Consider the following 18152-nt stretch of genomic DNA (forward strand, 5'->3'; position numbering starts at 1 on the left):
CCACAATCCTGTGAGTGTGTCTGTGGTTATTGTGTGCTCACTGTGTACAGCTCCTAAAATGGTATGTGCACACGTCTGCATGTGTCTGAATGTGTGTGCACACTTTGACTAGACTAGGCAACCTAGGTGTGCCTGCTTGCATGCACTCATGTGATAACATGTGGCTGTGTGTGCACATTGTAGACAAAGCAAGGAAAAGCTGGGTGGGTACACATTGAATATGTAGCTATCAAATGTGTTAGTCTTCATGGGGCTCTGTGTGTAGGGCCTGAGCACATGTGTAGCCAACTTCTGAGCATGCCTGCATGTGAACATTGTACACATTGTTATGAGAACCAAAAAATAGACCGTAAAATCAGGGTGCTGACCTAAGCCAGAGACACCTGAGATGAAGGCATAGGGTTTGGATAGTATGGAAGATATGCACACTGCACATTTTAGTAGCTGGGGTAGATTGCAAAAACATCCCCACTCATTTGTCCCTGCCTGAATCCTTGCCCTTTCAATGTGACTTTGCAGTTCCTCCTAATAGAAGATAAAGTCTATTCGCCTACCGTCTTGACCTGGACTGGACTTGAAACTTGCTTTGGGGAATAGAATGAAGTGGAAGGGACAATGAGTCAGTTCTGAGCCTAGGCCTCAAGACAGCTGGCAGCTTCCACTAGCTCTCTTAGAACTGTGCCCAGCTGCACATGAACAAGGCTCAGCTAGGCTGCTGGAGGATGAGGGACCATTAGAGACTAGGGGGAGAACAGCACAGTTATCCTGGCTGCAGCCATCCTACACCATCTTACAGCCAACTGACTTGCAAATACATGAGAGAGTCCGGCCAAGACCAGCAGAGCTGCCCTTCCTAACCTTTAGCTGACCACAGACACATGTGTGAGCCCTGCTGACTCACAGACCTGTGAGCAATTACAGTTGTTTTTAAGTCTCGTGAGTATTGGGGTGATTTGTTATGCAGCATTATTGTTGCAGTGCATAACTCATTACTAACTAAATACTCAGCATACACACAGATGATGTACAGACACAGCAAAAGCATATACCACAGACATACACATAGGATTGGTGGCTCTGTGTACTAAAAGTATTAGTTAGTTATCTGTTGCTGTTACAAATTACTCCAAAATTTAGAAGCTTAACACACAAACATTTATTATCTCATAGTTTCTGTGGCTCGGGAATCAGGGCATGGCTTAGCTGAATGTCTTTGGCTCAAGGTCTTTCATGAGGTTACTGTCATATTATTGGGGCTGCAGTCTCATCTGAAGACTCAACTGAGGGAGTATCCACTTCCATTTTCACTCACAGGTTGTTGTCAGGATTCTGTTCCTTGATGGTGATTGGTTGGGGGGGGGTCTCCCTCAATTCCTTGCCATGTGGGGTTTTCCACATGGCAAGCTTACAACATTGCAGAGTGAGACAGAGTGAGAGAGAGAGAGAGAGAGAGAGAGAGAGAGAAGCAATGGTCTTTTTGTAACCTTATTGCAGAAGTGACATCCCATTATTTTTGCCATATTTGTTAGAAAAAGTCACGAGATCCAGCCCACACTCAAAGAGAAAGGAGAGGGGATTACATGAAGTGTGAAAGGAGTGGGGGGATCACTGGGGACCATCTCAGAGGTTGCCTACTACACAAGGGTGTACACATAAATAGGCTCACATTCAGCTGGACTAGCTGTACAAGATCGGCCTTTTCTTCATGGCTTTTGCTCAACCAAAGAAATTGAGTGTCAGAGAAAGTGGGTTTTGCAGGTTCTAAAGACCCAGGTGTTCTATTCTCTTGGTCCTGTCATTGGAGCTAAGGCTATTTTGTCTAGAAAGGAAGCTCTCTCTGCTGTGGGATGGGGGAGGAACAGTTCACTCCAGACCTTCCAACCAGGATTCCAGACATTCACATCCTGAAGCTTGAGGAGGGACAGGAATCCTCAGGTTCTCAGAGAGGAGGAGCCTTTACTTAGGGTGTGGCTGGAGGTGGAGATGCCTGAGACCCTCTAGAGGTGCAGATGCTGAGAGCTTTCTCCTTTTCGGGCATCTGACCTGGAGTAATGTGGTCTCCCTATGGGATCTGATTTTCCTTCCAAGCCCTTTCTCCTCTGTGGTCTCAGGGCTGGGCTGTCTATGAACATCGCAGACCCAGCCTACACATCCCTGAGATGGGCAAGCCCAACCTCTTACTCCTTAGAGCTCACCTGCCCTTTCCACTCCCTTCCCAACCTGCAATTTCAGGTCCTTTTTTCCCCTCCCCACACCCAGAGCTAGACGTTGATGACCTGGGACCCTGTACACTGCAGCAGCACTGGGCAATGTGCAGCTGTGTGCATGTGTGCACGTGTGTGTGTGTGTGAGGGTGGTGGGACTGAGGTGGGGGGAATGGGTTTCAGTCCCCATATGAAGCCTGCTGCAGATCAAAATAGGCAGATGAAGTCAGGAGTGGCTCACGCCTGTAATCCCAGCATTTAGGGAGGCACAGGCAGGAAGATCACTTGAGCCCAGTAGTTCGAGACCTGCCTGTGCAACACAGCAAGATCCCATTTTTGTTAAAAAAAAAAAAAAAAAAAGGGCAGATGTCCTGCCCTGTGAACCAGCCTCATGTTGAAACCTTCTGTTAGGAGAGTGGAGGGCAATGTGTCCTCCCAGAGTCTGTGTGGGGCTCCAGCCAAAAGCAGTATGACTCCCTCCTCCTGCTGGGAGCCACTGCCCTGCAGGTATTCACCCTTCTCCCTGCTTAGAGCTGCTCACTGCACTGCCCAGGGGGCCAGACTGTCCACCCCCAGGACAAACTTGGGCTAAGGGTGAAGTCACATTTCCCAGCTCAGAGCTCTTGAACTGGAGAGTTTTTGAGCCCCTTGTGTAGGGTCCCAGTCCCTCTGCTTTGAATAAACTTGTACGTGAGGGTCTTGACATGGTCCACAGAGGGATGATGGAGTTTGGAATGGGGGGAGGTGGTGGGGATGGAGAGAAGTGTGGGTGGATTTAAGAGACATTTAAGCAGTTGGGCTGACGAAGCTCAGAGGATGTAGATATGGCGGCTGGGTGAGGAGATGGTGCAGGAGGGAGGGGGACGAGGAAGAATGACACACAGCATGTTTTCTGTAAAGTTCACTGGGGATAATGAGTGCCTCTGGCATTTGAGTAACAAATACAGCAGCTTTAGTCTCCTGTCCGGGGTTGGCCCTGAGGCACTAATGATACCTAATGATACCTGCATGCAGAACTTCCAAAAGGGCAGGTAGAAACTCAGCTACGAGAGGTTGCTTTCTGGGAAAAGAGGCAGAGTGTGTTCTCTGAAGGCTGTGTTTCCTTAGGAAGTTGGATGTTGGGCATCCTGAGACTCTGCGAGGACAGTCCATGTCCCACCCCTCCCCTCCAAGCCCCTACCCACTCAAGGTCATTCCTCAGGACTGGTTCCTCCCTGCCTTTTCTCCTTACCCCTACCCTTTGCTTCAATCCAGCCCTGTTTCTGTTTTTGTTCTCTGAGCTCTGGACTCTGTATTTGTCAGGACTTTATTGACTGTGTAATGAGACACTTAGAGATACATCTGCCTTCAGGAAGCACTGGATCCAGGAGATTGGCCAGTGGTGTCAGGAGTCGGCTGTGCTTTATCTTTCAATGCTCCTTTCCTTTTCGAGTTCTTTGAAAAGTTTTTTGTGAATTTTTTTTTTTTTTGACATGAGGTCTCACTCTGTCACCCATGCTGGAGTGCAGTCATGCGATCATAGCTCACTGAGGCCTCCAACTCCTGAGTTTAAGGGATCCTCTCCACCTCAGCCTACCAAGTCTCTGGGATTACAGACTGAGCCACTGCTCCTGGCTCTGTGTTCTTGAGTCTCAGTCTACACAGCTGCTGCAACCCTAGACTTTCACTTTCATGCTGAACAACCTCAGAGCAAATAAGACCTTTATTTTCAGGACAGTTCCAGCAAAAGCCTCAGGACTGACTCGCTGGTATGAACCAGTCACTGGCCCAGCAGCTTGTGGCAATTTGCCTGGCTGGGCATGTATGTGTGCTCACCCTGAGGGTTGGCCCAGCCCAGCTCAAACCACACAGCCTAAACGTGGGAGAGGGGTGGTCCTCAGAATGAAATTGGGGTACTAAAAGCAAAGCAAAGAGGAATGGAGGCCAGGCAGAGAGGACCCATGGAGACTGACCTTAGACCCTACCTTGTCTCTGTCTCCTTCCTGGCATCTTTGACTTCCAGTATTGGGAACTCACTCACTTATCCAGCCCCAGGTTTGGCTCTGACACTTTGCTTTGGTCACCTGGGGTAGGAAAGTTTGCTCTGGCCTCACCAAACCTTGTTCTTTTCCTAACCACTGAAGAAGAAGCAGTGTATAAGGGTCCTCCAAAGAAGCAGGACCAATAGGATGTACACACGTGGAAACAGATTGATTCTAGGGGCGTGACTCCTGCGATGATGGAGGCTGACAAGTCTCAAGGTCTGCAGGGTGAGTTGGCAAGTGGAGATCCCAGAGAGCTGGTGCTGGAGCTCCTGCCTGAGTGCTGGGAGAGACCCAGGAAGAGCTGATGTTTCCATTCTAGGAAGAGGGCAGGAAAATAAGTCAATGTCTCAGTTGGAAAGAGGTTAGGTAGGAGGAAAGATTCAATTTTACAGCAGGGAAGGTCAGCCTTTTTTCTTCTATTCAGCCCTTCTACTGATTAGTGAGGCCCACCCATATTATATGTGATGGGGGACAGTCTACTTTACTCTGTCCATTTAAATGTTAATCTCATCCCCAAACACCCTCACAGACACACCCAGAATAATGTTTGAACAAATATCTGGGCACTCCATGGCCCACTCAAATTGGCACATAAAATTAACCATCACAGGTGCCAAGCAGATCATCTCTGACCCTGTCTAAGGCCGGGTCAGAGAGCTGATCAGAGGACTGGGCTGAGTTGGAACTCTGACAGGGCATCCTCTCTGTGCCCCGAATGACCTTTTTGCCTACCTTGGAGCAGGTTGTGTATTTCATCTGCCTGTACCTCATTCCAAAATACTATCTTTCTTGGTTACCATCAGGGCGGGGGACCCAGGCGAGGTCTGTTGCCAAGTTCCCTCCATAGGCTCCAACTCGGTCAGGGCGGGGTCCACTCTATTATCTCCACTCTGTCCTGTGCCCCGGGAAGGCTGACTTCTGGGGGCCGGGGCTTCTGGGCTCCAGGCGGGGTGGGTCCTAGGAGCCCCTTGGGATCGGAGAAATGGGGGAGAGCTGCCAGGGGTCGGTTCCCCTGCCCTGCCACAGCTGTGTCCCTCTTTACTGGAGGCGGCCCTCCCTGTGGCTCCCCTGGCACAGGCTCAATGACACTGCCCTTCCTCCTCTCACCCTCAGGTACAGGGACGTGGCTGTGCCTGCTGGTCCTGGTTCCAGGGGGCTCCCCTCCCCTGTTGGGGCCCTTGACCCTGCCCACACCTCTGACAGTCCCCTCATTTTATCTCTGCAGAATCCCAGCAGGCTGTGTTGAGAGCAGTGCTCCTGTGGGAGCCACCCAGGGAGAGCGGGGGCCAGCCCGGCCCTGAGAGGCTGTGTTGGGGGACCGTCCTCCCCTGTGGACACTACCAAGTCTATCTAAGGCTTTGTGTCCAGAGAAGGCTCAGAGCAGCCAACAGGGTTATCCTAAGCGAATCCTACCCTCCATCATTGGTATGATTAATTTGGGCAGTTAACTGAGCCTGGGTCACTTTCTTTCATCGCCTCTCATTCGTTGTGTGACCCATAGAAAGTCAAGTCAGGTGAGCTTTCTAAGCCTCAATTGCCTCATCTGTAAAATGGGTATACTAAGACCTCCCCCAAGGCCACTCTCCATGGCTTATTTCATCCTGCACAGTGGACTTTGTCTGTGGGGAGAATTAAGTTTGGCCCCAATTTCATTCATTCATTTGGTCATACATTCAGGGACTGCCCCCTGGACTTCACAGCATGCTAGAGGCTGGGTTTGACCCTTACCCTTCAGGTCAGAAGCAACTTCTCTCCCTTCTCTCCCTTCCTCCTTCATAAAGGTCTTTTTAAAAAAATTGACTTTATTGAGGTATAACTTACATAAAATTTGTATATTTCAGGTTTATAGATCAACCACCTTTGACAAATGTATACACCTGTGTAATCTGCACCCCAACCAAGACATAGACCATTTCCATGAGTCTGGAAAGTTCCCTGGAGTTTTGTTGCAGTCACCTCCCACCCACCCCCGTCACCATCAAGCCACCTCTGATCCAGTTTCCATCACTATCTCTCAGTTGAAATTTTCATTTGCTTTCATTTTGCCTGTTGTGCCCTTTCCCTTTCCTTTCTTTTTTTCTTTTTTTGACATGGGGTATTGCTCTGTTGCCCAGGCTGGAGTGCCGTGGTGTGATCACAGCTCACTGCAGCCTTGACCTCCCAGACTCAAGCAATCCTCCCACGTCAGCCTCCAGAGTAACAGGGACTACGGGTGTGCACCGCTACTGGCTAATTTCTAAATTTTTTGTAAAGATGGGGTCTTGCTATGTTGCCCAGGCCTGGGCTCAAGTGAGCCTCCCACCTCAGTCTCCCAAAGTGCTGGGATTATAGGTGTGAGCCACCACACCCAGCCGTATTTTACACAAGGAGAGCACACGTCTCCTTGGTAAAACAATATTCATTTTCCTATAACCTGTCTTCTTCAACCATTGCCAATAATGGCCAGATAAAATACATGAACACAAACACAGATGCGTGCACATATGTGTACCTATGTACACACACAACCCTCTCACATATGCACATTCACACTTACACACGTACGTGCATTACACAAACTTACATATATGCATACGAATATATTATAGGTTAAGGAAACTTTTTCAAGGCTCAAAAAGATCTAGGCCATGGTGAGACAGAACACAGTTGTGTTTTTACTGAAACCCCTCATGATAGTGCACACATGAACACACATGCACACAAGCCCCAAAGCTGAGAATCATTTGCCATCACCTCCTGCTCTCCTGTCAGAGTCAGCGCAAGAGGAGAAAAATTGGAATTTTTTCCCTGTCTCAAAAGTAAAAGGGACAAATTAGTTTCTTGTCAGTGCACTGCAATAAATACATTGTCATTTTTATCCCCCAGTGAATCATAGTCTCCATTTCTCCCGTAACTATTATACAGTCTGCTGGCACTATACCATTTTTTGGTAATTTTATTTTCACCAATTGTTTTATGAAATTTTTGAGTTTTATGGACACTAAAACAAATCTAGCCTGCGAGTGTTATAGCCCTTTAAATCATCGGCAGGAAATCTCAAGGTTCCTCCAGACTGTGGTGGAAGGAGGCTTTAGGGAAGAAAGATCGCCCCTAGCTTATAAACTGAGCAAAAACCCAGAGATAAGTTTGTAAAAGGGACATAGATCATGGTGGGTGAAAACTGGGGTGTAAAACATCTCCCCGCTCAGCTCCTATAAGAATAAAAATGGACTTTTATTTAGCAGAAACACTAAAGTAGTTGGGGGGAAGGAACACATGGTCCTGTCTCCTCTTTCTTAGCCACAAGAGCCTGTATTTCCCTGTGGGTCAGCATGAGCCTAACTCCAGCAGCTCACAGCCAGGAGGGTAACCAGGTTAGGGACCATCTCAGGGAAGCCGAGAATCCCTGTGATGTTGGCACAAAACACAACCCTCTATGAATGTCAAGGTCACATCTCTGATGTCAGTGGAAAAAGGGATAAAACTGACTCTAAAGCACATGGGAAAAGAAAAAACAACAATCCAGTCCAACAAGAGGAGAAGAGCTAAATTGATGTGAAAGAAGGTTTGCCTTACCAGGTATTAAAATGCATTATAAAGCTACAATAATAAAAGCAGCATGTTACTGGCATACGACTGGATAGACAAATCAATGGAATGAAATAGATAGTCCTAAATAAAACTCAGTCCATGAGAAATGAAAGATCACATATCAATAGAAGAGGGATGGATTATTCAGTAAATGCTATCTGTAAATCTGGTTATTTGGAAAACGGTCAATTTAGATATTTATCTCATTCAAGAGTCCAAAAAATAAAAACTAGACGGGTGAAACATTTGAAACTAAAAAATTAAACAATAAAATGCTGAAAGAAAGTATTAAAAAAGTATTTGATTTCCAGATGAGGAGGCCTTTATCCATGACTTTGGGTAGAACCGCTAAGAAAAAAGACCAACAGATTTAGCTTACAATATGTTTACACGCCTGCATTTCAAGACATATCCCCCACCTAGAGGCCAAAAGAGGCTGGGCATGGTGGCTCATGCCTGTAATCTCGGCATTTTGGGAGGCCAAGGCAGGGGGATTGCTTGAGTCCAGGAGTCTAATATCAGCCTGGGCAACGTGGCAAGACTCTGTCTCTACAAAAAATAATAAGAAAAAATTAACTGGACATGGTGGCATAAGCTTGTGGTTCTAGCTGGGAGGGTAAGGTAGGAGGATCGCTTGAACCTAGGAGGTTGAGGCTGCAGTGGGCCATGTTTGCACCACTGCACTCCATCCTGGGTAACAGAGCGAGACTCTGTCACCAAAAAAAAAAAAAAAAAAAATGCTGAAAGATAAGCTGACCAAATCTTTTTGACATACATGACAGCAAAAGGTAAATCTCTTGATAAAGAAAATCACTAGGACTTAATGGAATGGGCAGAGGATACAACCTTACAATTCATTGAAGAAAAAACAAATATCTCCTAAGCGTAGGAAAACATTTCCCACCATACTAACTGTGATGGTTCATTTTATATGTCAACTGGTGCCCAGACATGTGGCCAAACATTATTCTGGGTGTGTCTACTTCTGGATGAGATTGACATTTGAATTTTGGTAGACCAAGTAAAGCAGATTCCCCTTCCTCATGAGAGTGGGTCTCATCCAATCAGTTGAAGGCTTGAATAGAACAAAAAGGCTGGCCCTCCTGCGAGTAGAGGAGCTCCTCCTGCCTGACTATCTTCAAGCTGGGACATCAGGTTTTTTTTTCCCCTGGGTTTGGACTCAAATGGAAACATTGGCTTTTCCTGGGTCTCAAGCCTGCTGGCATTTGGACTAGAACAACACCATTGGCTCTCCCGAGTATCTAGCTTGCCCAACTGCAGATTTTGGAACTTAGCTTCTACAATCGCACGTGCCAGTTCCCTCTACTGAATCTCTTTGCATATCAATATCATCTCTATTTATCCATCTCTCCTCTTGGTTCTGTTTCTTTGGAGAACTGTGACTAATGCGCTGGGCATCAAGGATATACAAATTAAAATCCCACTGATATGCTAGTTTTTCTCATGCCTCTTGATTTTTTGAGAATTCTCTGGGATTCTTCTGATCAGAATCTAGACAAAGCTTATCCAATGTGCAGCCCAAGACAGCTTTAAATGCGGCTCAATGAAAATTCATAAACTTTCTTAAAACATGAGATTTTTTTGCTATATATATATATTAGTTCATCAGCTATTGTTAGTATTAGTGTATTTATGTGTGGCTCAAGACAGTTCTTTTTTTTTTGAGATGGAGTCTCACTCTGTCACCCAGGCCAGAATGCAATGGCTCAATCTCAGTTTACTGCAACCTCCGCCTCCCAGGTTCAAGCGATTCTCTTGCCTCAGCCTCCCGAGTAGCTGGGATTACAGGCGCGCACCATCATGCCTGGCTAATTTTTGTAGTTTTTTCTTTTTTTAGTAGAGACAGGGTTTCACCATGTTGGCCAGGCTGGTCTTGAACTCCTGACCTCGGGTGATCTGCCCGCCTCAGTCTCCCAAAGTGCTGGGATTACAGCCGTGAGTCACTGCTCAGCCTCAAGACGGTTCTTACTCTTCCAATGTGCCAATGTGGCCCAGGAAAGCCAAAAGATTGGCTATCCCTGATCTGGACATTCTTAGGTGTCTCCCAACTTAAAAAATGATCTCTCTTTATTCCCACAGCTGTGTCGAATCATTAGCTCCTCTTGTCCCTCTCACAGCCCACTTTCTTTAAACTGCTCTCAAGACCTGCCTCTTCCTCTCTTGCCATCCAGTTGTCAAACCCTTCAACGTGGCTTCCCAACTGTCTCTCCCGCGGAACTTCATGTCTGGGTCCTCATCAGGGTCTGCCTGTCCACCACTCCAGGGGCGCCATTTGCAGGATTTTGATGGGGGTGATGCCCTGCTGTGCAGTATAGCTGCCCTGCTGCAGATCCCTGGGAGCTTGCAGCCCTTTCCTTATCAGAACTTTCAGGTACATTTGACCTGAGGCTGGTAGAGGTGAGGTTTATGGGAGGAGAAGAGAAGAGAGCCTTCCACGGAGTTTTTAACCCGCATTTCTGCCCCACTCTTTGGAAGTAAATGAGTACATGCTATTTCCTTGCTATCTCAGGTAGGAAAAACAAGCTCCGGAGAGTCATCCTTTTCACTTTTATTTAACTTTGTGTTTAAAAATGTAACAGATACTCCATTAACCCTGAAAATCTGAACAAGTCTTACTAGTTCTTTCTACCCACCCACCTTAGCTTGTCTTATTATTATTTTTTTTTGTGATGGGGTCTCGCTCTGTTGCCCAGGATGGAGTGCAGTGATGCTATCACAGCTCACTGCAGCTTCAAACTCCTGGGCTCAAATCGTCCTCCTGCCTCAGCCTCCTGAGTAGCTAGGACTACAGACATGTGCCTTCATGCCCGGCTAATTTTTCTTATTTTTTGTAGAGATGGGGTCTCACTATGTTTGCTCAGGCTGGTCTTGAATGCCTAGCTTCAAACGATCCTCTTGCCTCGGTCTCCTAAAGTGAATTCGCCATATTGTTAATGTGCAAATCATAGCATCTGGCACATAGGAAAAGGTATAGGACCTGTCATTTGAACCCAGGTGTCCTGGCTTCACAATTTGTCATTTATGTCCTGGATGCTGGTTGCCTCTAGCCTGTTCTCCCCCCAGCAGCCAAAGAGAACATTCTAAGACTAAAATTCCATTACTCTCCTAGTATAATAGAAGTCTTCAAAGGCTTCTATTTGCATATACAATAAAAGTCTTTCCTGGCCCCCGCCTGTCTCTCTAGCCTTTCTTTCCCACCTGTTCCTTGGATCACTTTGGTTTAACCACAGTGACCTCATTTATGTTTCTTTTTTTGAGACGGAGTCTCGCTCTGTCGTCCAGGCTGGAGTGCAGTGGCGCGATCTCGGCTCACTCCAAGCACGGCCTCCTGGGTTCACGCCATTCTCCTGCCTCAGCCTCCTGAGTAGCTGGGACCACAGGCGCCGGCTACCACGCCTGGCTAATTTTTTTTTTTTTGTATTTTTAGTAGAGATGGGCTTTCACCGTGTTAGCCAGGATGGTCTCGATCGCCTGACCTTGTGATCCGCCTGCCTGGGCCTCCCAAAGTGCTGGGATTACAGGCGTGAGCCACCGCGCCCGGCCTCATTTATGTTTCTAGAACACTCAGCACTTGCTCATGTCAGGACCTTCGACTGAGTCGTGCCTTCTGCCCTGTCAGCTCCTCCCTGCTGGGTTTCCTGTGGCTGGTTCCTGCTGTTTCTTCTCCTGGTTAGGCTTCAGATTAACCCCCACCTCATCAGAGAGGCCACCCCTGGCCACAGTTTAAGGAGCCAGTGAGAGCCCCTTTTATTATCCCAGTTGATATGGTCTGGCTGTGTCCCTATCCAAAATCTCATCTTGAATTATAATCCCCACAATCCTCACGTGTCAAGGGCGGAACCAGGTGGAGGTAATTGAATCACGGGGGCAGTTTCCCCCATGCTGTTCTCGCGATAGTGAGTGAGTCTCACGAGATCTGTTGGTTTTATAAATGTCCGACCTTTCCCCTGTTGTACGCGCTTCATTCTGCCGCCTTTTGAGGAAGGTGCCTGCTTCTTCTTTGCCTTCCGCCATTATTGTAAGTTTCCTGAGGCCTCCTCAGCAGTGCAGAACTGTGAGTCAATTAGACCTCTTTCCTTTATAAATTACCCAGTCTCGGGTGTTTCTTCATAGCAGTGTGCGAACGGACTAATACACCAGTCTTTTGTTGGTTTCCTTTTCAGCGCTTTTCATAGCTTGCAGTTTTCTTATTTTATTTATTTTATTTTATTCTGAGACAGAGTCTCCCTCTGTCACCCAGGCTGGAGTGCAGTGGCATGACTTCAGCTCATTGTAAACTCCATCTCCCAGGTTCAAGCAATTCTGCCTCAGATTCCCAAGTAGCTGGGGTTACAGGCATGAGCCATCACTTTGGCTCATTTTTGTATTTGTAGTAGAGATCTGGTTTCACTATGTTAGCCAGGCTGGTCTTGAACTCCTGGCCTCAAATGATGCACCCACCTTGGCCTCCCAAAGTGCTGGAATTACAGGCGTGAGTCACCATGCCTGACCAACTTGCAATGTTTAAAAGTTGATTTGTCTGCTTGCTTTGGCTCTTGTCCATTAGAAGCTAAGCTCCATGAGGACAGGAGCTCCCTGCCCTGAGTGTTGTGGGGTGCCCAGCCGCAAGCACAACGCTTGAGACATAGAAGACACTTAGAATGGAGAACTATCCACCAAATTCTCCCCTCTGTCCCACTGAACAAACAGCACTGTTTCCCAGAGAGGTGGAAGGATAACAAGTGGGAACTTATCTGGCTGAGACTGGTAGCAGCTGTAGATTTGTGAAGAAGGGGGCAGCTTGTTTACATTCGCTTATTTATTTATTTATTGAGACTGAGTCTCACTCTGTTGCCCAGGCTTGAGTGTAGTGGCATGATCTTGGCTCACTGCAACCTCTGCCTCCCAGCTCAAGCGATTCTAGTGCCTCAGCCTCCCGAGTAGCCGGGACTACAGGTGTGAGCCACCACGCCCGGCTAAGTTTTGTACTTTTAGTAGAGATCGGGTTTCACTGTGTTTCACTGAGACAGGCTGGTCTCAAACTCCTGACCTCAGGTGATCCAACTGCCTCGGCCTCCCAAAGTGCTGAGATTACAGGTGTGAACCACTGCACCTGGCTAACATTGGCTTATTTTTGGTTCTAGATTGATGCTTTGCGAACTCTAACATGCACAGGCAATCACTTGGGATCTTGTTAAAATGCAGATTCTGATGCGGTAGGTCTGGAGTATGGCTTAGATTTGGCATTTCTAACCAGCACTCAGGTAGTGCTGATAGTGTTGGCTGCTTTAGGGGGTCACATGTAAGGAAGCAAGGGCCTGGTTCGCAAATTTGGCTGCATGTTGGAATTACCTGGGACCTTTACCTCGAAATTCTGATGTAATTGGTCTAGGGTATGGGCTGGTCATTTTTTTTTTTAAAGTGCACATAAGTGCAGCCAAGTTTGAGGACCCCTGCTCTGGACAGTGTTTTACTATATACATAATTGTGATCAAATAAAGACATTTGACTTGCCAGAATTCTTTTCATGAAGAGCATTGCATTTTTATGCCAAAGGAAATTTCCTTGACAAGCTTGCCTGAGTCACAGCAGGGCCTGAAAGTGGGAAGAACTCTTCTGCAAAGACAAGGCAGTGATAGGGCTCTGCCTGCCTTAGGGAGAAGAGGGAAGGTGGAAACAGCCACAAGCTGGTGGGTAACAGAAATGGAGGAAGGCCTCCTGCTCCTTCCCCTTAAATCTTCAGAAAGTTAAATAGTGAAATGCTTGAAAATAATGGAATTTATTTTAAAGGATGCCAGTGAAAGCAGTAGTGGTTCCCAGGCATACTTGCAGATTCTAATTGCTTTTAAGTTCTTACAAAAATTCCAAATTGGCTCAAAATCTCAGGGTAGGACACAGGCCCCAGAACTTTCTGAAGCTCACCTGCAGATTCCAACATTCAGGCATGTTTTGGAACCCCTGGGTTCAGATGATGAGCCTCCTGCAGCCCAGGCAGATGAATGCAGGGTGCAAAGGCAGAGAGAAGCCAGTGTGAGGCATTGCAGGAATTCCCCAAATGCAGAGAATGTTCTGGACTCTGAGCTTATGAAATCAGGATTCGAATTCAAGTGGAGCCAGAACTCCAAGCCAGGAGTGTCCCAGCCAACAACTGCTAAAGAGGCACTTGGTTTGAGAGAACGGCTTCATTAAGCCTGTTTCCTTCTCTGTTAAATGGGAATAATAACACCTGTGACTAAAATGTTTTGAGGAACAGAGAAGATGTGGATAGATTTGCTTTGTTATGTGCTGTATGGAGAGGCAGCTCCATATAGCTCTTTGAACGTGGTTTGCTACTTTACAGGGCACAGCTTTTGATAGAAAGAGATAATGGAGAATAATTTGTGAATCTAGGGTGGGAAGTATCCACCAGTACAGTAAAGAGAGGCACTGGCTGAATCGCCACCTTGTGGTGGAAACTTGAGTTGCAGGACTGGGAGCCAGAGGCTTAAAATGAGTAGACTTAAATCGTACCAAGCCTAGCAGGGTTTCTCACCGTCTGCACTATTGACATTTTGGGCAAAATAATTCTTTGTTGGGGGGTGTTTTGTGCATGGTAGGATATTTAGCCGCATCCATAGCTTTTTCCCACTAGCCGCACCCCTCCCCTGCAGCTGTGACAACCAAAAATGTTCCCAGATGTTGCCAAATATCCCTTCCCAGGGGCAGAATTCCTCCTGGTTGAAAACCAGGGTGCTATAGAAAACATCAAACAACAACAATAACAACAATAATAATATCTTCTAGCAGTTTTTGAGTGCTTAATATTTCTAGTGCTTTGCCTAACATGCTAACCACTTTACATCTATTGATTTCTTTGATCCTCACAACATCTCCCCGTCCCCAATTTGAGAAAGCTGGCCGGGCATGGTGGCTCATGCCTGTAATCCCAGCACTCTGGGAGGCCGAGGTGGGTGGATCACCTGAGGTCAGGAGTTTGAGAGCCTGGCCAACATGGTGAAACCTCGTCTCCACTAAAAATACAAAAATTAGCTGGGTGTGGTGGTGCATGTCTGGAATCCCAGCTACTCGGGAGGCTGAGGCAGGAGAATCGCTTGAGCCCATGAGGTGGAGGTTGCAGTGAGACCAGATTGTGCCATTGCACTCCAGCCTTGGTGGCAGAGTGACATTCTGTCTCAAAAAACAAACAAAAAACTGAAGTCTGGAGAGGTCACACTTTCCTGGGATCACATTCTCATGCTTAGAGAAATTGATTGAGCTTAGTCTGGAGTAGAGGGTGTCTGGAGACCAAAATCTATATTAGTTTCCTAACGTTGTAAAAAAATCACAGTAAACTTAGTAGCTTAGAACAACACCAATGTTTTATCTTACAGTTCTGGAGGTCAGAATTCCAAAGTGGGTCTTATGGGCTAAAATCACGGTATCATAGGGCTATGTTCCTTCTGGAGTCTCTAGAGAAGAATCTGTTTCCTTCTCTATTTTAGTGTCTAGAGCCTTCCTTTACCCATGCCCCTCCATCCATCTTCAAAGCACATCATTCCAACCTCTGCTTCTGCAGTCATGTCTTCAGACCTATGTGGGCTGCGTGTCTGAGGGAGGCAGCCCCTTCTTGGAGCCCTGGAGAGCCTTGCTGAGAAGAATTCGAGGATCTTACAGGAGGCAGATATTAGCTGATACTGAGAAGAGATTTCTAAAAAGCATCCTTGCCCAGGGCTAGGCTGGGTTGTGTAGGGATTTGACCATGGGAGGGAGTAGCTGAGATGGATGAAGATGGAGGTCCCTGGAGATGGGGAGGTAGGGGATGCCTGACAGCCAGGTTGATGGATGGGTTGTCTAGGTGCAAGGCGACTCCCTTAGGATGATGCTGGCCCTTGGGTGAACAGGAGCCTGAGCAGTGGCCAAAGTCTTCAGTGTGTGTGGGGATGTGGCCAGGAGGTCAGAGGCTGGGAGAGACAAGGAGAGAAGGGTGGTAGATGGGGCCAGCTGCATGGGCGTGCTGCCAGGGCAGTCCCACAGGCTTGGAAGGGCCCTGTGCTTCATGCTTGCTGTCTTGAAATTCTTCGTGATTTAATACTTGAATTTGTGTTACAGTGGAGGGTGTGTACCTCTGCCTCTCATTGCCTCCCCAGGGCAGGCACCCACACCCTCACCCTCTGCCACTTGGTCCTGTTCTGATGCATACTTTTTTTTCTATTGACTGAATGATGCACACTTTAAAACTGGGTAATTGAGAGCAGTTTAATGAAGGGGCCATTTATACTCATGTAGGCAGAGGGAGGGAGTCACAAGGGATGAGGCGGTGTCCCGAGCTAGCAGCTGTAGGGAGCCTTTACCATCTCCAGGCAAAGAGGCAAGGGGCTGGTGGTTACCAGCACTCAGAGCGGGAGTTGTATGGAGAGAGCTCCTTGGGTAGAGGGACACAGCCAACCCATGGTCACCCACAGGGACCCTGCAGAGCAGGAGCCAGAGGATGAGTCCTCAGCCTCATCCTCCCTCCTTCGGGTCTCCTGCCAGTGCTGTTTAGTTCAACCAGGAGCCAGAGGGCAGGCGGTCCATAGGTCATCCTCTCCGGCCACCTAGCAGTGGGAGGAGGCTCTTGAGTGGACATGGAGGGGCCAGGGGGCTACTGGTGGGGGTGGAAAATTCAGAAGAGAGTTAGGTTGGGGGGATGTGCCCAGTTTAGGCCTGGCCTGGTGATTTGAGGTGCATGGAGAAGTCTGGGAAGAGCTGGAGTCAGGATGGGAGGGCCTTCAGCATTTTGGTCGGGTCCCCACCAGCCTTGCACACCCAGATTGGAGCAGACCCAGATGTGGAGGGGGGCTTGGGAGCCTTTGCAAGTCTGTTCTGTGAAACTCACTTTCCATTTTGCCCTGGAGGAGCAGCCTCTGGCTGGAAAAGGCTTACCCTGACCCCAACCACCAGCTGCCCCCTTCTCCCAGTCAGGGCTTTTGCCCCAGCCCCAACCCCAGGGGTGGGTAGTTTTGTCTTTCCCTTGGCCCCTGGCTGGCCTGGCCAGCAACAGCTCTGTCTCCTGCTGTCAGGGCCACCAGAATGTGACAAGCGGCAGATGGGCCTCTGATCAATGGACCCCGTCCCCAAGCAAGGACAGTGGGGCTGGGGGCAGGATGGGGAGCGGCCACTAATGGATGGGCCTGAGAGCAGTGACGGATGGGCAGGAAGAAGCTGCCATTTGTCTTGGAAGTGAGTGACTCCAGGGAGGAGGAGAAGGGAGGGTGGCTGTCGGGCTCCAGGGTGGAGAGAAAGCAACCGGAGCCAGAGCCCAGCAGGGCTGGGGAGATGGGGCCTGAGGGTGCCCTGGATGGGATGGGATGGGATGGGATTGGGAGAAAGGTTTTTCCTACCTACCTTTAACTAGAGCTCTTCAGTCCTAGCCAAGAGGGTCCTGACATGTTGAGTGGAAGATCCAGGGGCATCCTGTAAAAATGGAAACCAGATCATGCTCTCACCTGGGTCTCATTCAGGGCGAAGTCCTATCCTTGCATGATTCTGCTTTAAGACCCTCCACAGTCTTCCTCACCTTCTCCTTTTCCTCCCTGACCTCACCTCCCATTACCCTCCTTGCTCATGCCTCTCAAGACAATTTACTTTCTTGTTCTTAAAGGTCTCTAGGCCTTTGCCCCAGCGGTCCCCTCTACCTGGAATGCTCTTTCCCCGGATATCTGCACAGTATTTTTTGAGACAGAATCTCACTGTGTCACCCAGGCTGGAGTGCAGTGGAGCAATCTTGGCTCACTGCAACATCTACCTCCGGGGTTCAAGCGATTCTCATGCCTCAGCCTCCTGAGTAGCTGGGATTACAGGCATGGGCCATCACACCTGGCTAATTTTTGTATTTTTAGTAGAGATGGGGTTTCACCATGCTGGCCAGGCTGGTCTTGAACTCCTGGCCTCAAGTGATCCACCCACCTCGGCCTCCCAAAGTGCTGGGATTACAGTTGTGAGCCACCACGCTTGGGAGGATATCTGCACTGTATTCTTATGTCTTGAAGGTCAGGTGTCAGGGCAGCCTCCTTCCTTGGGCACTCCTTATAAACAGCAATGTCTCCCTGCCCCATGACCGTGTCTCCATCTGGTATACACTATCACTCCACCTCTGCCTTGTTATTTTAAAATTTATTTTGTACCAGCCAGTATCTGAATTGTCGTTTATTTGTTTACTGTCTAAGGTCTGTCTCTTCCACTAGATTGTAGATTCCATGAGGACAGGGCGTTGTCTCTTCTCTTTGCTGCTCTATTTCTGGAGCTTAGAATAGCACCCAGATGGGCTCAACAAATACTTGTTGCATGCATGAATGTAAGGGTTGTAACTCCAGTTTTGATGCTTCCTGGCTTTGTG

The sequence above is a fragment of the Pongo abelii genome, chromosome 21 (genome assembly GCF_028885655.2).
Source record: "Pongo abelii isolate AG06213 chromosome 21, NHGRI_mPonAbe1-v2.0_pri, whole genome shotgun sequence".
Classification (NCBI taxonomy): domain Eukaryota; kingdom Metazoa; phylum Chordata; class Mammalia; order Primates; family Hominidae; genus Pongo; species Pongo abelii.